The 8,378-nt window shown below is 37.7% G+C and overlaps 1 pseudogene; it reads left to right on the top strand.

Moving 5' to 3' along the window:
• Window positions 1–6,269: 6,269 nt before the first annotated feature.
• LOC125998707 (calmodulin-binding transcription activator 1-like) lies at window positions 6,270–6,499 on the top strand (annotated as a pseudogene).
• The last annotated feature ends 1,879 nt before the right edge of the window (window positions 6,500–8,378 follow it).

Raw genomic sequence — 8,378 nt, 5'->3', positions numbered from 1 at the left:
AAAATTTCTCCCATGCACATGTCCCAAGAAGGGAAGAGTGTTTTCACAATAGTGAAAAGTTCTTACTCAAAAGACTTTACTAAGACTGGTACTGGTCCCGGTGTGATAGTGAATTTGCATCAGTGATATCTAAAAAATGTGTGCAGGATACACGAGTAAAGAATTTTCACTCAAAAGACTTTTCCAGGGTTGTTACAGGGCCTAGTAGGATGAGTGATGTGGAGATGGATAAGCCAGTGCTGGCAATCCAAGTTTTAGGTACTATAAATACTTTGATGTTCGAAATGGCTATGGATTCATTAACAGTAAATGACACTAAGTGGGATGTCTTTGTTTATCAGACAGGTATTAGGAGAAGCAACCCCAAGAAGACTTTGCATAGCATTGGAGATTGAGGAGATTGTGGAGTTTGATATTGTAAAAGGACTGAAAGGTGCAGAAGCTTCTAATGTAACTGGGCCAGGGGGAATACCAGTGCAAGGCAACCACTTTTCTCCAAATCAACACAGGTTCCACTGATTCAAGCTTTTGCCTTGCCCAGCTGAGGTCCCCTCAGATGAGATAGCACCAGATAGTGAAGAAGAGTGAGCTGAAGACTCAGAACAGTGTCCCAGACTCCTGTGCTTAAACTCCCTTCTGCAGAAGGCACTGTGTGAGAGCCCAAGTCCCCTTAACAATCTACCACCTATGGAGAACACTAATCAACTGTTTATGGTGGATGTGTGTACATATATCGTTTTATAAGCAAAACCTTTCTCTATCCCTTTAACATCTTCCTTTTTCCCTCAGGACATTCTCATCCTGCATCTTTTCAGATTTTTTCTCTGAGAGATAGAGTCACTACTTGCAACTGAGCTGACCACATGAAGCACATTTTTCGAGGGGATCTTTGACCAGTAATTCCAATTAGCAGCCATATGAGATAATTATCTCTGGGGTCCAGGGATGATTCTCCAAAATGCTTAACAATTAAAAATTTTTAATATATTAACAAATAGAAGATGGGAAATTGTCATACCCCTGTAATATGATTTACTACAATGTTTTCTTTTAATATTTTTAGCATCCTGATATTTCCATCAAGGATCATCCACGGCTATACTCAGAGGATCATATGGGGTGCCAGAGAATGAACATTAATTAGTAACATGCAAGGGAAACACCTTACCCACTGTACTATCTCTACAGCCCCTTGATAAGAACTCTTAGGCTACAATCACACTACCATTTCTTTTTCCTTCATTTTCTAAAAATAAAACCAGGTTTTATTAGAAGGTACTGAAGAAGAGGGGCCGGGCGGTGGCGCTGGAGGTAAGGTGCCTGCCTTGCCTGCGCTAGCCTAGGACGGACTGCGGTTCGATCCCCCGGCGTCCCATATGGTCCCCCAAGAAGCCAGGAGCAACTTCTGAGCGCATAGCCAGGAGTAACCCCTGAGCGTCACAGGGTGTGGCCCAAAAACCAAAAAAAAAAAAAAAAAAAAAAAAAAAAAAGAAGGTACTGAAGAAGGGGAGGGAGAGGATAAGAAAGGGAGAGATTAGTGTGCTCAAGAGAGAATGTGGGCTTCTCCAAATGTGGAGAGAGGCTCAGTACACAACACAAAATGAAGAAGAGGAATGTCAACATCCTAAAAGGAAAGATATGGGCAACATGTGCCTGTGAGGACCACATGCATAGAATTAGGGATCCCGTGTGTGCCTACCTCTCTCTATCCAGTTTAATGGTAGTAGTGACTTCTATTAATTGTTAAGTATTAGGTTTCCTGCCCCTTACCTGTGTGACTTTGCATTCCAGAATAATTAATATATGACATTAAATTCCATCTGGGTTGAAATATATGGTGACTTCTGTAACTCTGGGCAGTGCTTGACTGTTACATGTGTAAAATTAAGTTTATTTTTTCTGCACATGACATAGTTAAACAAATTAAAATATTTAAATTTTTAATCATCTTGGGGAATCAGCCCTGGACCCCAAAGTAACACTTGGTGTGGCACCAGTAAGAACAAAATATAAAGCAAAACAAAAGGCATATACAAATAGTACCACTTGACTCTCAGTAGAATAGCTTAATCTTAAAGAAAATAGCAAGTGCTAGAGATACAATAGTGAAATAAGAATCTTAATAAATTGCTGGTAGGAATGAAATATATGTAGTCACTGATAAAATGCTTCGCAGTTCTTAAAAATGTTTAACACATAGCTTTCAGGATATAGGCCAAAGACTGAAATTGCATACCTGCCCAACACAACTGGACATAGCTCTTTTGACTCTTGAGTACCACCAGGTGTGGTTCTAGTGGTTCTCAGCACACTAAGTCTGGCAGCAACACAAGGCCAGGTTTGAGTACTGAATTTCAGATCTGAGTATAACCAGATGTTGTCTCAGTCACCTGAGCATTACTTGAGAGCACTATTTTCCCCAGTTAAACATAGAAATATTATATGCCCAACCTCTCCTAGAAATAGAATTAAAATAAATAAAATACAGGTATATGTTGATATTGAAACTTTTACATAAATTTTGATAAGTTTCATTCTTAACAGTCAAAAGGAAAAATAAATAAAGGACAGATAAATAATAGAAAATTAAAAAGTCAAATACAAAATGTCACATATTCTATGAATCCTATTATATAATTTACTCAGACTAGGCAAATTTATAGAGACAGAAATATCTGTAGTAGCAGTAATAGGGATTGAAATTATCAGAAGCTTTTACTTGGTTGATACATTTTTCTGGAGTGAGGGAGTTTTAAAATTAAATATGTGATGGTTGCACTACATTGTGTGTGCATGCTCTAGACTTCACTGAACTTTAAACTGAAGATATTAATTATGATATGGAAATACAACATTTAATGAAAGGCTTGTTCTTTCAAGCCCATGTTCTCCCTTGAACACATATCTTTGTCTATCTTTGCTAGCTTGGTTGCCTGTTTCCACTCTAGGGAAGTTCATATTCTCCCTTGAACTTGCATTCCTCTTTTTCTCCCCTCACATCTCTCTAACTTTTTTTTCAATAAAAACCATTTTGCTTCACTGAAAAATGTCTTCCCTACAAAATTAAATAAGTTATGGTATATATACACATATGGAGCTGTAGGTTTTAATGTTGAGTTACATGTCAGAGGGAGGAGAACAAATATCTTTCATATGAAAGATATAAATACATATATTATTTTGTGCCTGCTAATGAAGAAAGGTGAGAGGTGGCAGGGAAACTGAGGACAATGGTGGAGAGAAGGTCACACTGATTGAGGGATTGTTGTTGGAACATTAAATGACATAACAATTCTATTATGAACAACTCTGTAAATAATGGTAATGAAAAAAATAAAAAGAAACATAGTAAAGGAATAAGAAAGGACTGATGGCAATACCCTATCAGCCATACCAGAGTTTGCCAAGAGGGTGGAGATGGTTGTAGAGGAGGAAGGGAGATTGAGATATTGTTGGAAAGACACTGACACTTTGGTGTGGATGTGGAGTTGAACCTGTATGTCTAAAAGTCTATTATGTGCAGTAACATTTCTAAATAAAAACTGAAAAGTGGCAAATATGATTTTTGACTATATCTAGCAGTGCTCAGGTGCTTGACTCTATGTTTGATTATCAGTCTTGGCAGGCTACAGGAGACACATATAGGGTGCCAAGGATCAAACCTGGTTAGCCACATGCAAAATAAATACTATCCATTGTACTATCTCTCTGGCCCCTAACCTGTAACAAATTTTAAAAATATAAATCATAGGGCCGGAGAGATAGCACAAGGGTAAGGCATTGCCTTGCATGCAGAAGGATGTTGGTTCGAATCCCGGCATCCCATATGATCCCCTGATCCTGCTGGGGGCAATTTCTAAGCGTAGAGCTATGAGTAACCCCTGAGTGCTGCCAGGTGTGACCCGAAAACAAACAAAAATATAAATCATGCAATGTTCTTAGATCACAGCCAAACTGCACTAGAAATCAATGCTAGTTGGAAAGGTAGTGGGAATATTTCCAAATGATTGTAAAAAAAAACAATACACTTATAACCACATAATTAGCAAGAGAAAAAACTCCAGAAATATTTTAAATGATTTTTAAATACATGAAAATGGAAATAAATAATTTAATAAAATTGTAGAGTATATTAAATTGGGATTGCAGGGGAATTTAGAGAGGAAAATTAAATATAAATATGCTAGGAAATAAATGTCTAAAGTAAATAACTTAAATTTCCACCTTAGAAAACTCGAGAAAGAAGACTAGAATAAACTTAAGACAATACGAAGAAAATAAACTAAAAAAAATAGATCATAAATGTTGAAACATCGGGGACCTGGCAACATCTGGCTTAGTAGCTAAAGGCCTTGCAAGTGCAAGGCTTCAATTTAGATCCCTGGATTCACCCACGTGTTAAGTATGTTCCTTACAGCTCTATTGCCAAGTCACTAGAGATTCAATAAGATTGCATTTTATTGAATCTCTGGTGTCAGTGTATGCAAGTATCATGTCCAGATATATGATCGACAATCCTATCGTACCACAATCATATGAGCACCAACACCAAATGTTATAACAATAATGTTATAACAGAAACAATAGCAATAAGAAAGGAAAGGAGAAAATAAATTAATAATTGCATCCATCCATATAAAATTTAAAATGAATAAGTAAATTAAGTTTAAAATAAAAAGCAATATAAAAAATTCACATCATCAACCACATCAATAAAAGTGTTGTCTTTATCCAGGACAACCAAGAAAAGAAAGAAAGGAGAGAAGGTATAAAATAACAATATCAGAAAAGAGATCGTAATCATCTTGACTTATTTCAACATATTAAAAGAAAAATATCTATTACTAGGACCAACTTTGCATCTACAAATTTGATAATAGATAAAAATTTGAAATAATCAGAAGGGGTCTATTTAAGAAATGTAATTAGTATTTTGTAATCTTCCAAAGAAAGCAATCAGTAGGTTGAGAATGTTTCCTTGGCAAATTCTATCAAACATTTAAGATAGAAATAATAAAATTAATCTACAATCTTTTTTAGAAAATATAAGAGAAATAGTTCCACTTAAAAATGAGGCAGTTGGGTCTAGAGAGATAGCATGGAAGTAACACATTTGCCTTGCATGCAGAAGGTTGGTGGTTAGAATCCCGGCATCCCATATGATCCCCTGAGCCTGCCAGGCACGATTACTGAGCATAGAACCAGGAGTAACTCCTGAGTGCTGCCGGGTGTGACCCCCCCTAAAAAATGAGGTAGTATCATCTTACATCTAACACCATAAAAATATTTTACTAGAAATTTCAAATATGTTTAATGAGTATTAAAAAAAACCCTCTTTTTGTGTTGGGTTTTGTGTGTGTGTGTGTGTGTGTGTGTCTCACACCTGGCATCGCTCAGGGGTGACTCCTGTCTCGACTCAGAAATCACTCCTGGCAGGCATGGAGGACCATAAGGGATGCTGGGAATCGAACCACTATCTGTCCTGAGTTGGCCGCATGCAGGGCAAACACCCTACAGCTGTGCTACCTCTCTGGCCCCTTAAAAAAACCTCTTAACAAAATAATAGCAAGAGAAAAACAACAATATATAAAGAGAAAAATACATTATTACTAATTGGGGACCACTTTATAAATGTAAAGCTAATTCATTTATAAATCAATTAAAATATTTTATAAAATATGGGGCCAGAGTGATAGCACAGCAGTAGGGTGTTTGCCTTGCACATGGCTGACCCATGATCCTCCAAGCCAGGAGCGATTTCTCAGCACATAGCCAGGAATAATCCTTGAGTGTCATCAGGTGTGGCTCATAAACAAAACAAAATATATTAAAGAGGGGCCAGAGTGGTGGCACAATGGTAGGGAGTTTGCCTTGAACACGGCTGACCCAGAACAGACCTCAGTTAGATCTCCAGCATCCCATATGGTCCCCCAAGCCAGGAGCGATTTCTGAGCTCATAGACAGGAGTAATCCCTGAGCTTCACTGAGTGTGGCTCAAAAAGTAAAAAAAAAATTTATGATATGGAATAATAAAATGAATGTTAATTGGGACCAGTGAGACATTTGCTAAGAGAGCAGCACATGCTTGGCACGAAGGAGATCTGGGTAAGAAACCGAATATCACAGGATTCCCTAAGCATCACCAGGAGATGCCATTGAGTACTGGGTAGGGAGTAGCCTGTGAGTACCACTGAGTGTGACCCACCCATTTCCTTCAAAAGTGACCATATCAGGCACCGCTAGTGGTCTTGGTCACAAGGAGCAGGAGCATGTGGAGGGAGGAGGGGAAAAGGCTGCTGAAAACAAGCAGGAAGAGCATTTCCCTAAGTGTATTCTGTGGAACTAGCAACTACTGTGTTCTCAACTCCATGATTATGGAGTTGATCAACAGCAATAGTAGTCATGTACAAATCTTTTTATCCAAAAAGTTGCTTTAATGTCAGCTGAAATGTTCAAGTAACCAAAAGAGAGGCACCATTGGAACACTAATGAGAAATGAGGATGCAGCACCCCTTTGGATTTCTTTTTAATGATGTGTGACCCTTCACCTTTGATCCCCTGACATGCATTACCTTTGTAACCTTTCTTTTCTTTGGATTTTGGGCCACACCTGGTGACGGTGATGCTCAGGGGTTACTCCTAGCTATGCACTCAGAAACCGCTCCTGGCTGGGGGACCACATGAGATGCTGGTAGATCGAACAATGGTCAGTCCTAGGTTAGCCTCATGCAAGACAAACACCATACTGCTGTGCCACTGCTCCGACCCCAGCCATTTTATTTTGCAATTTCATTTCATTTTTTTCATTTTGGTGTCAAAGCTGTAACATTTCATCTCTCAGAGTGTATCTTGCTTATTGCCTCAAATAGAGGTGCTCCCTTGAGGGAGAATTTTGCAAAACGCAGTCTTTATTTTATGTATTAAAATTCATTTCAGTTTAAAAAAGTGACCATATCAATAAATGCATACAAATAATTTGAAATATTTGGTTCTCATATGTGATAAAAATACTTTAGTAATAATAGGGCCAGAGTGGTTGCACAAGTGGTAAGGTGTCTGCCTCGTGAGTGCTAGTCTATGATGGACCACCATTCCATCCCTCTGCATTCCATATGGTCCCCCAAGTCAGGAGTGATTTCAGAGCACATAGACAGGAGTAATCTCTGAGCATCACTGGGTGTGGCCAAAAAACAAAAAGCAAAACAAAAAAAATACTTTGGTAATAAAATTAGAAGAGAAATTCCTTAGTCTGATAAAGGGTATATAAGCAAATCTATAATTTTAATTATGATTTCCCAATAGTAATATACAAAATAATAAGTAAATTATTCTTACCTACCATTAGGCACGCTTTGGGGAGGTTGGGAAACTGATGATCATGTTGGAGGGTCTTTTACATTCATGGTGGTATGTTGAATGCCTGAAATAACTATATTATGAACAAGTATGAACCACGGTATCTAAAAATCAAGAAACTTAATTAAAAAATAAACCTATAAGTTGACATTCTACCTACTGATGAGAGAGTGAATGTTTTCCTCCTAAGACTCAAAATGAAACAAGGTTGTGTTTTTATTATTCCTACATTATTCCTATTCAATATTAGAATGGATGTACTATCTAATGCAAGATTCTCAATAACAGAAAACTTTAATATAAACAAAAAAGGATTAATAAACATTATTGGTTTTTATTTTTTAACAGAAGAAATGACTATGTAGAAAGTCCCAAAGCATCTACAGAGGAAAACCCTCCCATAACTAATAATGAATATAATTGCTTTACTTTATATCGGCAATAAACAGTTAAAATTAGAAATTAAAGAATACAAAAACATTGACAATAGGGCAAAACCTAAAAAGCAGGTATATGTAACAAAATAGATCAGATTTATGTGCAGAAAACTAAAAAACATTGATAAAAGTGGATACAAATAAATGTTTTTGTTTATGCATTGTTAGACTCTATTTTGAGGATGTTAACTATTTCTTTCTGAGGGCAGGACTCCAGAACATAAAAACAGGCAGGCTTTTGCTGAAGCTGGGTACCCTGTTTGGACATCAGGCGGGGAAAATCCACGAATCTCCGCCTGCCCAGTGGGGCCCAACTGTGAAAACCTGTGAGTGCTATCTGTAAATGTCTGTCTACTGTCCTCTTGCGTGAAACTCTTGGGAGTGGGGCAAAAGAGGCTCCAGCAGAGCATGGCCACTTCGCTTCACTACGCAGCCATGTGCTCTTTCTAAGAAAAGAATACCATCGCAACAAGAAGAAAAAATCACACTAAGAACTGTGTTATATCACAGAAGCAAGCATTTCTCTCCAGACTGTCTTCTCTGTTGCCTGCTCGGGCCTAAGATTTGATCCAGTGTGAGGCTTCA

The sequence above is a fragment of the Suncus etruscus genome, chromosome X (genome assembly GCF_024139225.1).
Source record: "Suncus etruscus isolate mSunEtr1 chromosome X, mSunEtr1.pri.cur, whole genome shotgun sequence".
Taxonomy (NCBI): Eukaryota; Metazoa; Chordata; class Mammalia; order Eulipotyphla; family Soricidae; genus Suncus; species Suncus etruscus.
This window is presented reverse-complemented; position numbering and strand designations above follow the sequence as displayed.